Source organism: Schistocerca serialis, chromosome 2 (assembly GCF_023864345.2).
Source record: "Schistocerca serialis cubense isolate TAMUIC-IGC-003099 chromosome 2, iqSchSeri2.2, whole genome shotgun sequence".
Taxonomy (NCBI): domain Eukaryota; kingdom Metazoa; phylum Arthropoda; class Insecta; order Orthoptera; family Acrididae; genus Schistocerca; species Schistocerca serialis.
In genome coordinates, this window is record NC_064639.1 from 843,923,601 (window position 1) to 843,940,712 (window position 17,112).

A 17,112-nucleotide genomic window follows, 5' to 3' on the forward strand; every position below is an offset into this window, starting at 1 on the left:
CTGGTGGTGGCTTCGTAGTGGTTGGGCTGTGTTTATATGGTTCGACTGGGTCCTCTGGTCCGTCTGAAACGATCATTGACTCGAAATGGTTATCTTCTGCTTTTGCCATTAATAGACTCCGTGTTCCAAAACAGCGATTGAATTTTTATGGATGGAATGCGGCGTGTCACTGGGTCATAATTATTCACGATTAGTTTGAAGAACTTTCTGGACAGTTCGAGAGAATGAATTGGCCACACAAATTGCCGGACGTGAATCCAATCAAACATTTATGTGACATAATCGACAGGTCAGTTAGTGCACAAAATTCTGCACCAGCAATACTTTCGCAATTATGGAAGGCTATAGTGCCAGCATGGCTCAATATTTCTGCTGGGTACTTCCAAAGACGTATTGAGTGCATGTAGCCGCGCGGGTTTAGCTGAGCGGTCTGAGGCGCTGCAGTCATGGACTGTGCGGCTGGTCCTGGCGAAGGTTCGAGTCCTCCTTCGGGCATGGGTGTGTGTGACTTCCTGGCAGATTAAAACTGTGCGTCCGACCGAGACTCGAACTCGGGACCTTTGCCTTTCGCGGGCAATTGCTCTACCAACTGAGCTACCGAAGCACGACTCACGCCCGGTACCCACAGCTTTACTTCTGCCAGTATCTCGACTCCTACCTTCCAAACTTTACAGAAGCTCTCCTGCGAACCTTGCAGAACTAGCACTCCTGAAAGAAAGGATATAGCGGAGACATGGCTTACCCATAGCCTGGGGGATGTTTCCAGAATGAGATTTTCACTCTGCAGCGGAGTGTGCGCTGATATGAAACTTCCTAGCGGATTAAAACTGTGTGCCCGACCGAGACTCGAACTCGGGACATTTGCCTTTCGCGGGCAAGTGCTCTACCAACTGAGCTACCGAAGCACGACTCACGCCCGGTACCCACAGCTTTACTTATGCCAGTATCTCGACTCCTACCTTCCAAACTTTACAGAAGCTCTCCTGCGAATCTTGCAGAACTAGCACTCCTGAAAGAAAGGATATAGCGGAGAGATGGCTTAGCCACAGCCTGGGGGATGTTTCCAGAATGAGATTTTCACTCTGCGGCGGAGTGTGCGCTGATATGAAACTTCCTGGCAGATTAAAACTGTGTGCCCGATCGAGACTCGAACTCGGGACCTTTGCCTTTCGCGGGCAAGTGCTCTACCAACTGAGCTCGGTCCGGCACACAGTTTTAATCTGCCAGGAAGTTTCATATCAGCGCATACTCCGCTGCAGAGTGAAAATCTCATTAGGGGTGTGTGTGTTTGTCCTTAGGATAATTTAGGTCAAGTAGTGTGTAAGCTTAGGGAGTGATGACCTTAGCAGTTCAGTCCCATAAGATTTCACACACATTTGAACATTTTTGTGTGCGTGTCACGTCAAGTTGCTGCACGACGGCAGGCAAAAGGAGGTCCGACACGATGCTAGACGGTATCCCATGACTTCTCTATCTCATCGTAATGGAGCCAAGGTAGAAATTTTACGCCCGTCAATTTTGTAAAAAAACTCTGTGATTTGTGAGCCACATAGAGCCGACAACTGCCGCTGTACTTTGCTGAGTTCCGGAAAAGCACGTTGAGGCGCACGTATCGTGCGCACAAGCTAGATATTTTCTAAGCTTTGAGTAGCACGCTGGAGATCAAGCCGGCGCGTGGTCCGTTGAATGCCATGCTCCGTGTGACTACGGTTTCAGCCAACCCTCTAGTAACTACCTTTTACCGTCACCTCAAGAACACCAGGACCGCGACATGAATCTTACTTTTATGGAGGGACCAGAAGATTATTTGAAGGCGCCAGCTGTGTAGACATTTTAAGAATTTCATTGGTCTATTCTGACGCGGCAGAACACAAATAGGCGCCTCACATGTCCTGCTACTCGAGTGCAAATGGAGAGAGTCATATGCAATTTGTGCTAACACGGCGGAGTGATCTGCAAAGCTCATTTGCACTGGATACGGACTGTCAACACATTCAATTGCGAGTGTTCTGCTTTAACCCTTTCGCTGCCTTAGAGCATCTCTTTTCATTTCGTGTTGAGCCTGCTTACAGTCTGATATCTACATTCGACAGAGAAGGGAATTTCCTTTCGTTATCCGTCATACTTTCTGCACAGCATCGAAGTAAGTAAAACGTTGCACGAAATTTTGAACAGTTAGCAGGAGCAAAAAGGTATTTCGTAAATTTTGCGCTTTTAGCGAATGAAATGCAAATAAGATACCCAAATTTTATTTAAAATTGAGATCACAAGAATGTATCTCATTTCATTCTCGAGTTATTGGTTTTTAAATCCGTAGGATTCTCATAAACCATTCATTATATCGAAATGAGGTTTTCTGCAAATGACAGCACGCAATGAGTTACATATTTTGCGTGATAAATACTCGAAAATTTTTTTGTTCACTGAGATATGGAAGTAACTCGTCCGTAGCAGTGAGAGGTAAACGGCTCAGGACGCATTCAGACTTCCACAGCTCGGTAGGAAAATGTAAGCGGCGCGTATACGCGTACACAACGCCTGGGGAATGGTGTAGCACGACTTAATATACACGCGCACAACAACGAAAGGTCTAACAAGGGGAGGCCATGACGTTTGGAACGCGAATTTACTTCAAACTTCGTACACTCGTAGTACTCTATGAGGACAACAAAATGTGTAAGCAGTAGCGCGTATTTCTCAAGCGTTATTGAAAAATAGCAAGATAATTTCTGTCGTCAAATATATAACTGTGTGCGTGGCCATTTTTACCATGAAGCGGTGGCAGCCGAGCGCCGGCACGGTAGCTCAGAGTGTTCGGTCAGAGACTTTAGCTACCCTCTGTAATAAAAAAAAGTGAGTAAACGGATCAACGAACAACCTGAACGAGTGTCATCGGACGTCCGCTACATACAAAGTCACCGAACAATATAGAACGAAATGAGATTGGAAAAAAAAAAGTGTTTAGCGTTCAAGCCCGTAACCGCTGGATCGGTGGATCGAGACTCGTTCGGCAGTTTCTTTTAAATTTCTAACACAGGCATTTTGTTTACTATTTATATTACAATTGCTATAATGGGGAAATACGTGTAATCGGACGAACTCTTATTAAATTTACAATGTTATTTGGTGGTATACAAATTTTTATTATCACAAATAATATAACATTCATAACTATCGACGAAAGGCATAAAGTGATACTGAAAATTTATGCTTGTCCGTGTCTGCAAAATTGTTCGTATTTAATCGAAAGAGAACGAGAAATTGCTTCTCGTGAAGACGCTATTAAAATACACTCGATACTGCGTGACCAATTGTCAACGCCGATATGTAAGGAAAGGCTGGGTTTTGCATGGTTTGCTTCCAAATTATCGTCTGAAAGAGAGGTTTTTGAAAATGTGAACGAGGTTTGTTTTTCCACGGAAAACCTCAAAAGACCTTGCGTATGCGGAACATAACATTTACTCAATGCAGCTGGTGTCGTTTAACTTTATGTTTTCCATGTTTTTACAAAAAATACCACCGTGCGACTTTTAATGTCGAAAGCGACGATTAATTGTACATCTTTCGAAAGCCGTCTGTGCCGGCCAAAACTTGAAGGCAACAAGTCGTTTTGGGCTCCTTCCAGGTATAAGGGATTTCTCAAATCACGGGCAAGCATACATTTTCCGTATCACTTTATGCGTTTGGTCGTTTACTAGTCGATAGTTATGAATATTATATTATTTGTGATAATAAAAATTTGCAGACCACCAAATAACATTGTAAATTTAATAAAAGTTCATCCGATTACACGTATTTTTCCCATTATATCAACTGTAAAATAAATAGAGAAGAAAATGACTGTGTTAGGAATAAAAAAAAAACTGGCCAACGGGACTTGATCCAGCGATTACGGGGCTTGAACGCTAACAACTTTTATTATTTTTTAAATCTCATTTTGTTCGCTTTCGTTCGTTGCATCTGCTCGGGGCCGAACGTCGTGAGACACCCGTTGAAGTTCGTCGTTGATTGGTTAACTCAGTTCTTTTATTACAGAGGGCAGCTAACCCTCTGACCGAACACTTTGAGCCACCGTGCCGGCGCTCGGCTGTCACCGCTTCATGGTAAAAATGGTCACGCACACAGGTATATATTTGACGACCGAAATTATCTTGCGATTTTCTCAGTAACGCTTGTGAAGTTCGCGCTACTGCTTACACATTTTGTTGTCCTCATGGAGTACTAAGAGTGTACGAAATTTACAGTAAATCCGCGTTCCAAACGTCGTGGTCTCCCCTTGTAAAGCGGGTGGGTCGCCGCACGAGCCTTGGTGCAGGGTTGCACGGCCGCGTCGCTGCGGCTGACCTGACGCCTCGTGGCAGGTGTCAGGCGCCGGCGGTTGCGGTGGCGAGCGATAGCCGGGGGCGGCCGCCCATCAGCGGCGGCGGCACGCGTGGACGCGCCGCAATTACACGGTGCGTACCCTGGCCCATCGCTAACTGCCGCTGCCGATTCGGCCAACAGCGCGGCGCAGCACAGCTATGGTTGCCAACTGTGTCTTTCAAAAATTCGGAGGTGGTGTAAGTAGGCTGTTTACGTTTTCTCTATGTAAGTAGGCTGTTTATGTTTTCTTATTGGTAACGTTACGTAGCGCTCAATATGAAAATCACTGGCTGTGCTGTGTGCAGTCTGTGGCTAGTTTGCATTGTTGTCTGCCATTGTAGTGTTGGGCAGCGGCAGCTGGCTGTGAACAGCGCGTAGCGTTGCGCAGTTGGAGGTGAGCCGCCAGCAGTGGTGGATGTGGGGAGAGAGATGGCGAAGTTTTGTAATTTGTCATGAACTGATATATATATTATGACTTGTGATGATATTAAGGTAAATACATTGTTCGTTCTCTATTAATATCTTTCATTTGCTAACTATCCCTATCAGTAGTTAGTGCCTTCCATAGTTTGAATCTTTTATTTAGCTGGCAGTAGTGGCGCTCGCTGTATTGCAGTAGCTTGAGCAGCGAAGATTTTTGTGAGGTAAGTGATTTGTGAAAGGTTAGTCAGGGCCATTCTTTTGTAGGGAATTTTGAAAGTCAGATTGCGTTGCGCTAACAAAATATTGTGTGTCAGGTTAAGCACAGTCATTTGTATAATTGTTCAAAGGGGACGTTTCATATGTCGACCCTTAGCCGAGGATACCTCACTGGAATCTTCTGATTTTTTTCTTGTAGTTTGTGTAATTAGTGTAGCTTTTGTTTATTGCTATATTACGTAGTAACTGGATTGTAGACCAGGTCTCGTAATTTTCTTAAAAGCCATTACTGATTGTTCTTGATGTTTTGACTTATATACGTTCTATGGGCTTCACTAATATGGTAATATAACTTTATATTTGGCTATATAGACCACTGCATGTAACTCACGGCGGAAGCGCCACCTGTCTTTTTGATGTATGTATCTACGTTATTGTTCCTATACCTCCCACAATGTCATAACGGGAATGTTAAATGCTTGCCAATTTATTTATTATCACTCTATTTAAGAACGCATTTAATATTGATGTTTCAAATGTTACTTCAGTACGCTTATCGGCACATAGTTCGCGACATGAGCGCCACCTGCCGTGGCCGCTGTGCTACTACGCTGGCCGATTTTACTCAGTCGCTTAGGCGCTCTGCAACTTCTATGTACCTATTTTATTTGTTTGACAAACCCTGTTTTCAGGGCTATATTTTATATGATTAATGTAACTATGCGGATGTTTGCCTAAACGATAAGGACATATCACTTCATGTTATAATACTGTAAGTACCAAGAATCTTTCTCACATCTTGTAATACAATATTTTCCTAACATATGTTAAACTTTATTCTTGACGGAAGTTTCATACCTTAATATATATTACGATGTTCATTGTCCCCAGGCCGTCTTCTGAAGAAGATAGATTTATATCTATTGAAACCTAGGTAAAGATTACTTTATCCTTTGCAACTGGTCGGCTGTTCTTAGTCTGATTTACGTGGAACCGTTGCTGTAGCGCAGCTATGTTTAAAGTACTGAAATTCGTGCCTGCCGAGGTATCAAAAGCTGCATCCAGGTATATGGACATCAAATTAAAAATTGTGAAAGCAGGTATGGCTATTGACTTTAATCACCAGTGCCTAGAGAAAGACATTATCCCTGATTATGTGAAGGCGTACGTAAATTTTAAACAGTGTAACAGAGTGCCTTCTATTAAAAAGAAGCTAGTGCATTTAGTCATTTCCGAGAGCACAGTAAATTTGTACAAGAAAAAAGATGTCCTTAATAGTGAAGCCTACTGTATACACCTATTTTTATCTAAAGCCTTTAAAGATCTTTGTAATTTTCAAATTGACCACCTGTGGAATAGTATTAATGAATGGCTCTCTAATCGTAAAGAAATAATCAAGGCCAGACATGAAAGAAAGCTTTTAAAGTTTAGTAATAGGACCACAAGTAAAAGTGATAATACAGCAGACAATAGTGTTAAGCACCTATTTTACGACAGAGTACTAAATAAAACCAATATTTCTTTTACGCAGGCCGAAAATGACTTGTTGTGTAAAGGCCTTAAATATAACTTGCCTGCTAAACTCGATAAATATCCAGTTATTTGTAATCTCATTGTAGATCTAAAAATCGGTTTAGAATCTCTGAAATTAGAGAAAACGGAGCAAGTCAAATGTGCCTACGAATGTAACAACATAATAGAAAAAGAAATTAAATTATCGCCTAATAAGCAATCGGGCGAATATAGTATAATAAAAAGCATTAATCATAAACTTAGAGAGCACGACGCATTAATCACTAAGAGTGACAAAGGGAACACCGTGGTCGTGGCTTATAAAAATGAATATATAGAGAAGACTGTAAAGTTTTTTGAGGAAAACGACATCACTGAGGTTACTGTAGATCCTACTACTGAACTGCAAAATGAAATCCGGCGTACTTTAACGAATTCCGTCAGCTTGTTCAATAAGTTCCAAAAGAAAGGGCTTATAAATATGAACCCTAAACCACCAGTGCTCAGAAGTCAGTTTAAACTGCATAAACAAAATCACCCGATCCGCCCTATAGTGAATGGTATAGGCAGTCCACATCACACACTTGCTAGGCGCCTCCATTTTAAAATTAAAGATGCTTTCACTTTTGAAAATAATTTTTCTGTAAAAAACAGTAAGGAATTAATTAACAATATTCAATCTATAAGTTGTACACCTGACACTAGACTGGTGTCCTTTGACATCGTCAGCCTTTACACAAATGTTCCGGTTGATGAAACCATAGACCTTGTAAAAGAGAATCTTCTTAAACATAAAAAATTAAGTGAAACTCAGATTGCCGAACTCATTGGTTTGCTTAAGGTCGTTTTAAAATACAATTACTTCACATTTAACGGGAAAATGTATGTACAACCAGATGGTCTAGCAATGGGTAGCCCCCTCGCCGGTATTCTAGCAGAGGTTTTCATTAACGCCCTGGAAACAACGTTCTTCAATTCAAGTTCAGAATTACGCCACAAAATCCGCTATTATGCACGGTATGTTGATGACATTTTCATTGCTTTTGATGGCACTGATCATGAGTTAGAGCATCTCTTTAACACTTTCAACGGTTTACATGAAAAAATTTCCTTCACAAAAGAACTTCAAAATGATAAACGTGAACTTAATTTTCTCGATTTAACAATTTCTATAGAAGATAATTCCTTCCATTTTAATATCTTCCGCAAGGAAACATATTCCGATAATGTCATTCCTGCTGACTCAACCCATCCAAAAGCTCATAAATTGGCATTTTTTCATTCCGCCATCCACCGAATGGTAACCACTCCTTTATCACCTGCGGATCAAAAAAAGGAATTGAATGTCATCAAAGCGATTGCGGTTAATAATGGGTATAACCAGAATATGATCGATTACCTGCTCAATAAGAAAATCTCCCAAAAATGTTCGACTTTGAGAAATATTCTCCCCACGGATACCACAGAAACTAAAAAATTTATTTCCATCCCTTTCCTGGGTAACTTACCGTATAGGATTAAACGTCTTCTAAATAAAAAATATAACTGTAACGTCTCCTTTTCTACAGATAACAGTTTAAAAAGAAATCTTGTACAGTCAGTAGAGATTGCCAGGGACTGGTTTTCTAATTCAGGTATTTACAAGCTAACCTGTAATAACTGCCCCTCTTATTATATTGGTCAAACCGGCAGAGCTGTGAAAACACGATATAAAGAACATCTGTTGGGTAAAAAAGGAACGAATATTCGCAACTCTACCTTTGCTGAACACCTCTTGATAACCGGCCATACGCCTAAACAGTTAGAAGACACGGTTATCCTACATAGACAGGTCAAAGGACGGAGACTAGATCTGTGGGAAGAGCTATTTATTTTTAAACATCTAGAGCTCAAAGACGGCAATATTCTGAATGATCAGTTGAACCTTGCCTGTAAACAATTTTTCGAAGGCTTTAAACCCGTACTGTGTAATATATAACATTAATGCTAGTAACCTCAGTAGTCTATTTCCTCAGGAAGCTATAATGCACTTTCAAATCTTCCAGTTTACTACCGTTTATATAATGTGTTCTTTTCACGATGTACGGCTGCTACTACAGCGGCCCTCATGTAATTTTCTCTTATTCTATATTACGTAGTAACTGGATTGTAGACCAGGTCTCGTAATTTTCTTAAAAGCCATTACTGATTGTTCTTGATGTTTTGACTTATATACGTTCTATGGGCTTCACTAATATGGTAATATAACTTTATATTTGGCTATATAGACCACTGCATGTAACTCACGGCGGAAGCGCCACCTGTCTTTTTGATGTATGTATCTACGTTATTGTTCCTATACCTCCCACAATGTCATAACGGGAATGTTAAATGCTTGCCAATTTATTTATCATCACTCTATTTAAGAACGCATTTAATATTGATGTTTCAAATGTTACTTCAGTACGCCTATCGGCACATAGTTCGCGACATGAGCGCCACCTGCCGTGGCCGCTGTGCTACTACGCTGGCCGATTTTACTCAGTCGCTTAGGCGCTCTGCAACTTCTATGTACCTATTTTATTTGTTTGACAAACCCTGTTTTCAGGGCTATATTTTATATGATTAATGTAACTATGCGGATGTTTGCCTAAACGATAAGGACATATCACTTCATGTCATAATACTGTAAGTACCAAGAATCTTTCTCACATCTTGTAATACAATATTTTCCTAACATATGTTAAACTTTATTCTTGACTCAAGTTTCATACCTTAATATATATTACGATGTTCATTGTCCCCAGGCCGTCTTCTGAAGAAGATAGATTTATATCTATTGAAACCTAGGTAAAGATTACTTTATCCTTTGCAACTGGTCGGCTGTTCTTAGTCTGATTTCCTCTGTATTTTACTCGTCAAAGCTTACTGAACTTAGCGTAGTATACAGTAATCATCGTACAATTTATCCTCATGTACTGGCACGCTCATATTAGCTACCGAGCGAGGTGGCGCAGTGGTTAGCACACTGGACTCGCATTCGGGAGGACGACGGTTCAATCACGCGTCCGGCCATCCTGATTTAGGTTTTCCGTGATTTCCCTAAATTGCTCCAGGCAAATGCCGGGATGGTTCCTTTGAAAGGGCACGGCCGCCTTCCTCCCCCACCCTTTCCCAATCCGATGAGACCGATGACCTCGCAGTTTGGTCTCTTCCCCCAAACAACTCAACAACTCAACTCATATTAGCTCTCAGATCCTGTAATTCTTTCCAGTCAGTTTCCTCGGCCATTGTCAAAATGTTCATTTTCTTGTAAATAGTGTCATCATATTCGTACCACTCACTCAGATAAGACGAATAACGCTCCAAATATTTGTCTGCATTTTCTTTAAAAGTGTTTTGATCACTATCAGCTTTCTCAGATATTGCATCGCGGATTGTTCGTAAATTTTTTCTCTTAGTAGCTTTGCTTCGTAATTCTGTCATAATCTTATGTAGTTCATTGTATGTAATATACTTGCTTTCCAGTTTTTCAACACAAGTTTCAAGAAGTTCAATTGTTTGTGAATAAAATAGCAGTAAAATTTTTTTAACGTTCTTCTAAGAAAAACAGCGATTTATTAACATTGTAACTCATTAAATAAACACAGTCGTGATCGCATTTAAGTTCTTAACTTTTATGCTTAAATTGCCGGTGTCGATCTTCTAAGAAGTCATCATCAGATATACGTTCCTTGAGGACAGTAGAAATCGCTGGTGTGAATCAGGTCCGTCTATGCAGGCGTCGGGAACACTGCACAGACGGACATGTTCCACGTCAGCGATTCCTATTGTCATCAAGAAAGATAGAGATGATGATGATCTTTTAGAAGATCGAAAACAGTCATCTAAAAATAAAAATCAACAACCCAAGTGCAATCGCACCCGCCAGGGTAGCCGTGAGCGATAATGCGCTGCTTCCTGGACTCGGGCAGGCGCGCCGCCCCCGGATCGAATCCGCCCGTCGGACTACCGACGTGGGTCGGTGTACCGGCCAGCCTGGAAGTGGTTTTTAGGCGGTTTTCCACATCCCGCTAGGTTAATCCGTGCTTGCCCCACGTTCCGTCTCAGTTGCGTAACACGCAGACATTTGAAAACGTTCATGCTATTTCATGGCGTACACTAGACGCAGACAGCTGGGGTACACCAATTCCGTCCCAGGGGGTTTCGGGGTGGCGGCAGGAAGCGCTTCCGGCGACCATCTGCAACTAACACTGCCAAATCAATAGTAACACGGCCCCAAGATAGAAAAACTTAAATGCAATCACAACTGTGTTTATTAAATTAGTTAAAATACCAGTTGTATAATGGACAGTTCTCATCTTTAAAGGCCTTCCAAAATTATTACTGGATTTTCATCTTCGCCTTCACTAAGAAAGTATTCTCTCACAACCGGCCAATTCAAAAGAACTCTGTTTAAAGTTGTAAGAAAAGAGATCCATCGTCTAGGCACATGGCAGAGAACAGATTTGTACTCTAGATGAACGAATTCGGAGAATTTCTTAAGCTTCGTAGTTCGCTTCGCAAATGCTGAAAGTTCACTATGCACTTTCAGTAACAATGATTCCACATCAATCAGTAATGCTTTTAACCCATTTTTGTTACAGTTATATAAAATCTGGCATTTACAGTTCACCTTCGGAATATTTGGATTTTCTGTTTTGACCTTGTGAAGAACTGATTTGTCAATCCCATAGTAGACTGAAGCGTTATCTACAGATGGTGAAGATACTGTTGTGCAGTATAAGTCGTTTACCTGTAAAACTTCATAGCTATGTTTTGATCGTTTCACTAGTTTCAGCAGGGTTTTCATAAAATATTGCACAGTATCTGGGAACAATATTAAATCGCTTTGTTCGAAGAATCTGTGCCAATTGAGAAATATGTCGTATCATACAGTTCGAATAGCAGTATTTCTTGCGACAATGGGGATATGACATTTTCATAAACACGTTTAGCTTTAATTTGACCGCACACTATTTTCCTACCAACTTCTGAATCACAAATAAGATAGTATATAGCTGATTGTTACAGTCTTGAGTTGAGTAGCTGTGGTGATGTTTAACTGCATGACATGCAGACGTAGCGTCTGTGGTAATAATTAAATCTTCTTCTAGTGAATATTTTTTCATAAAGAAACTAAAAACTAATGGCATTGTAATCTTTTTTTGAGACATAACTTACGTTTTTTACCTTCTGAATGCACAATCAGAGCTTTTCCACCATCGCATTTCACAGTAATATCGGTTCTGCATACTTTACACTCAGCGGTGAAATTATCTCGTTTTTTAATCCACGTACTAAATAGAGTATCGTTCAGCCAAGTCTTGTCAAAGCTTATATGATACTTGACTTCTTACTTTTTCGGCAATGTCTGCTTTGGGATTTCCGAACCCGACATAATGCTTTGCTGAGAATACCACATAAGCAGTACTCATGTAAATGCTTAAAAACACAAAATGCCTCCAGCTCTGGCCATCTCTGTTCGCTAATTTATTACACAACTAAGGTCACGGAAGAATGCTGAAGCACTTCCTAATCAAAACTGCCAACCGAGAAACTCGCTCGTTCTCCTCAAAGGCCCTGCCAAACAGCGGCAATGGTATGTATTTCACACGGATGAGTGGATGTTTGCCCCAATGGGAAACTCGCGACAGGCGACTTGCAGTGTTCCGAATGCTTTCTACATGCCTCGAGGGAACTTTGGGACCATGCGCCAAGATAAAGTTCCTGAATTGTAGCTATCTTTTGAGTTAGGCGCGGCGGCTGGCTATGCTATGAAAAAAATCGAGAGATTTTAGCTGCTTTGCTGGAACCGGAACCTTTCAAAAACTATTCGCTTTTCAGCCGGCCGGGCTGGCTGAGCGGTTCTAGGCGCTACAGTCTGGAACAGCGCGATCGCTACGGTCACGGGTTCGAATCCTGCCTCGGGCATGGATGTGTGTGATGCCCTTAGGCTAGTTATGTTTCAGTAGCTCTAAGTTCTAGGGGACTGATGACCTCAGAAGTTAATTCCCATACTGCTCAGAGTCATTTGAACCATTTATTCGCTTTTCTCCGGGAGAATCCCGGTTATACGGGTGGACTGGCATCTGTTAAGCACAGCACAGCACACCGACACTGCCACTCGTAGCCACTCCACGTGGTCGGACTACCACATGCGTACCAGGCTGACGAGACAGTCTTCTGACAAACAGAGAAATCCCATTGCTGGTTTCATTCTGTTGTCACCCATTCCCGTCATAAGCGTCAGCAGACACTCGTTGAATAGTTAGGAGACTGTCTAAAATACTGCACTCGTCGCTCTGACCATGATCATCTATCAGATTTCGAGGGCGGAATTACCGAAAGGGCAGAGAGACGCGATCTTAGTGCCAATACATAAGAATTGGGAGAACAGAGGTGCAAATAACTACCGAAGAATATCGCTACTGGAGGTGGGCTACAAGATGCTGCCAATACACCTTATGAAGACAGTAGACAAACAAATACATAATGCAGTTGAAGACTATCAAGCGGGCGTTACGAAAAGAAGAGGATGTACAAAACAGATCTTTACCCCAGAAACAACGGAGAGAGCACACATCGTTAATCAATAGAGACGATAATAACACTAGACTCTACTGCCAGACAAACTCTTGGAAGGATCGTGAGCAACAGAGGAACAGACTAGAACTGATAACGAAAATTCTGATACGCACAAACGCAAAGTAAGATTCAGATGAACACTATCGGAAGAGTTTGAGACAAAGATCGATGTCAGACTCATGCACTGTCACCAATTCTCTCCAGAACAGTGCTGGACAAGGTGATCGGACAGTGGAGGGCGAAAATCGATGAAATGGGACTGCCAAACAGATACGTGGGGACAAAAAATGCATTGGTATCGAAGTAGACTCCATAGCCTTTGCGGACGACGTAGTAAGTGAGTCTGAAGAAGACGCAGAGAAAAAACTCGACAACCTAAACACGACAGCCAGAAAGGCGGTGGCAAGACACTGAATATTACTAGGGATTGGAGGACACCAGAATTCCCCTTGCAAAGAGTGAAAAAACTGAAATACCTGGAAGACCACACAACAGCAAGAATCACGAGCAATGGACAAATGATAGAGAGGATGAAGAAGACGTCAGCCGTTTGCATGACTAGATTTGTATACAATAAAAACAAAATATCTACGGACGCAAAAAGTAGACACTACACCACAAAGCCACAGTAAGTGATCATCGTTCAGATAAAAAGGTCTGTCGCTGATTATTGATGATCGTGCGCAGCTTTGCACCATGCGACTCTAGAGAGACAACGTCACGTGTGTCTGTGGTACTGAGCGGTGTCGCATGATCTTTGGCCCCGAAACGCGATGTGTTTGATGCACTGAACAGCGCAAACGAGACACACTGCGCTTTATATTTTTAGGGTATTACAAGTCAAGTAATTACAGGAAAGAAGTACCAACAGGCCATTCTTAAACTCTCACGAAAAGCAATAATCGGCCGAATGCTACGAAAAGTCACAGGTATTCCCCTGTTGATTCCAATTTTTTGAAACTCTGAGCAAAATTTTATTTGTAACCGAGGATCAAACCATCATTTGGGCATTATAATTGTCAATGCTAAAGGGTAAAACTGAGGTGGAACAACTCCATTTTTCATGTTAATTTGCCCGTCGGGTACAAGCAGATAAAGGGATTTTTCCTAATAGTACACAGACACGGGCAACAGATCAGATACTTTTAGTTTTTATTGCATACTTTGAATGAACAATTAAGTTATACGTTTTCTCGTCGCATAATGTCGAAACATTGTTATAGCTCCTCGTGTTCTTAATCTTTTAAAGGAAATGGAGCATTGTACTTCACTACTATCGCAATTCACAAAATACTTCCAGACTAGGGATGGTGCCACTCTGTAATAGAGCATCCGTCCGCTGATGACATTATGAAAGCACCACACAGACCACATGGGGTAAACCTTGGATACTGCATATAAACTGAAGAGTCAAAGAAACTCGTATAGACACGCATGTTTAAATACAGAGATGTGCAGAAAACAGCGCTGCGGTCGGTAACGACTAGGTAAGACAAGTGTTGGCAGAAGTTGTTAGACTGGTTACTGCTGCTCCAATGGCAGGTTATCAAGATTTAAGTGAGTTTTAACGAGGTATTACAGTCGACGCACGAGCGATGGGACACAGCATCTCCGAGGTAGCGATGAAGTGGGGATTTTACCGTACAACCATTTCACGAGTGTATCGTGAATATCAGGAATTCTGTAAAACATGAAATCTCCGACATCATCGTTGCGGCCGGAAAAAGATCCTGCAAGAACGGTAACAACGCGACAGAAGAGAATCGTTGAACGTGACAGAAAAGCAACCCTTCCGCAGATTGCTGCAGATTTCAATGCTGGCCATCAACAAGTGCCAGCATCCGAACCATTCAACGAAACATCATCGTTATGGGCTTTCAGAGCTGAAGGCCCACTCGTGTACCCTTGATGACTGCACGACACAAAGCTTTACTCCTCGACTGGGCCCGTCAACACGGACAATGGACTGTCGATGACTGGAAACATGTTGCCTGGTCGAACGAGTCTTGTTTCAAATTCTATCGAGCGGATGGACACGTAGGGGTATGGAGACAACCTCATGAATCCTCGGACCCTGCATGTCAGCAGGGGACTGTTCAAGCTGGTAGAGGCTCTGTAACAGTGTGGAGCGTGTGCAGTTATAGCGATATGGTACCCCTCATACGTTTAGATACGACTCTGAGAGGTGACACGTACGTAAGCATCTTGTCTGATCACCTGCATGCATTCGCGTCCTTGTGCATTCCGATGGACCTGGCAATTCCAGCAGGACAATGCGACACCCCACAGTTCCAGAATTGCTACAGAGTGGCTCCAGGAACACTCTTCTGCTTTTAAACAACTCTGCTGCCCATCTGATTCCCCAGACATGAACGTTATTGAGCATATCTGCAACGTGCTGTTCCACTCCCCCATACTCTTACGGATTTATGGACGGCCCTACAGGATTCATGGTTTCAGTTCCCTCCATCACTGCTTCAGACATTAGCTGAATCCCTGCCACGTCGTGTTGCGACACATCTGCCCCGGGGGGCCCTACACGATATTAGGCAGTTGTACGAGTTTCTTTGGCTCTTCAGTGTATACGCATACCATCCTATAGGCCACTCCACATGTAAACAGATTCATTATTGTCTCAACAGTGCTGTACCAGTTCTTATGTCACATGTTTTTTGCATATTTCCGTCAGCATTGTTATTAAGTAGCGTCGACTGTTTTTCCCTTTTTCTATAATAATGCAATATTTCACACCAGTGGAAACTGTATTAAGAAAATTACTGGTGTTTTTAAAAAAAGTTTATTTAAAAACATGTTTTAGCACTGCTGCTTTGGCTGATTGAGACTTTGCTTTTTTACATGGTTATTAGTAAAAAATGAAGGACAAATGTTATAACCGAGATCCAAAAAATATCGAAATATACCAGTTATTCAGAACTAAAATTCCGGTATCGATTACAACCGATCGGTTTTTCGCAGCCGTACTCTCGTCGTCTCCTTCATTTTTCTAACTTTACTGAAGACAGTGACACCGATTTCTGTCACAGCCTCAGCAACATATCGATTGTGCTCTACTGATTTATCTGCATTAAAATTTTTCATTGTTTATTCATAGTCTACGTTTATTACTGTAGGTAGCAGCATTAAGAAATGGAAAATGCGTTATTTGAGAAACAAGTTATTTTGAGCGGTTTTGCAGATCAGTGTGGCCGTGCGGTTCTAGGCGCTACAGTCTGGAACTGCAGGACCGCTACGGTCGCAGGTTCGAATCCTGCCTCGGGCATGGATGTGTGTGGTGTCCTTAAGTTAGTTAGGTTTAAGTAGTTCTAAGTTCTAGGGGACTGATGACCTCAGAAGTTAAGTCCCATAGTGCTCAGAACCATTTGATTCATTTGAGCGGTTTTAACAGTCATGTTAAACTGGAGACAAAACGAACCGGTGTACCGAAAACTCGCTGTTCCAGAGATAACTGCCATCCCTAAACTGTCAGCCCCTGGTAGCTGAGTGGCCAGCGCGGCGGAATGGCACACCTAACGGTCCGGGTTCGATTCCCCGCTGGGTCGAAGATTTTCTCCGCTTAGCGACTGGATGTTGCGTTGTCCTTATCATCATCATCATTTCATCCCCATCGACACATAAGTCGTCGAAGTGGCGTCAACTCGAAAGACTTTCACCAGGCGACAGGTCAAACCGACGGGAGGCGCTAGCCACACAGCATTTAAAATTTATCCGTAAACTGCACAGTACACGCCACGGGTGGAACGTGCGTGTCGCGCCGAATGTTGAGTGCTAGACGCGTCTGAGTTTGGGCTTAGCCTCGGGGCTGTGACACGTGGCGCAACGTGGCGCGGCGCGTCGCACGTGCTGGAGGCGGCAGGGCGCCGGCGCTGTGGTGGCGGCGCCCGGCGCGCCTGGGTCACGCCGGAGGCGTCAGTCTGGCCGCAGCCGCCGCTGCGCAGCGACGCCGCCGCCCCGCGTCGCGACGCCCTGCTGGTC

General features: G+C 42.6%; 1 non-coding gene across 1 annotated transcript; it reads right to left on the reverse strand.

Annotated features, from left to right (window-relative positions):
* Positions 1-529: 529 nt before the first annotated feature.
* On the reverse strand, positions 530-604 carry Trnas-cga (transfer RNA serine (anticodon CGA)). Its single transcript has one exon. It is a non-coding gene; the product is annotated as a tRNA-Ser (tRNA).
* Between the last annotated feature and the right edge of the window lie 16,508 nt (positions 605-17,112).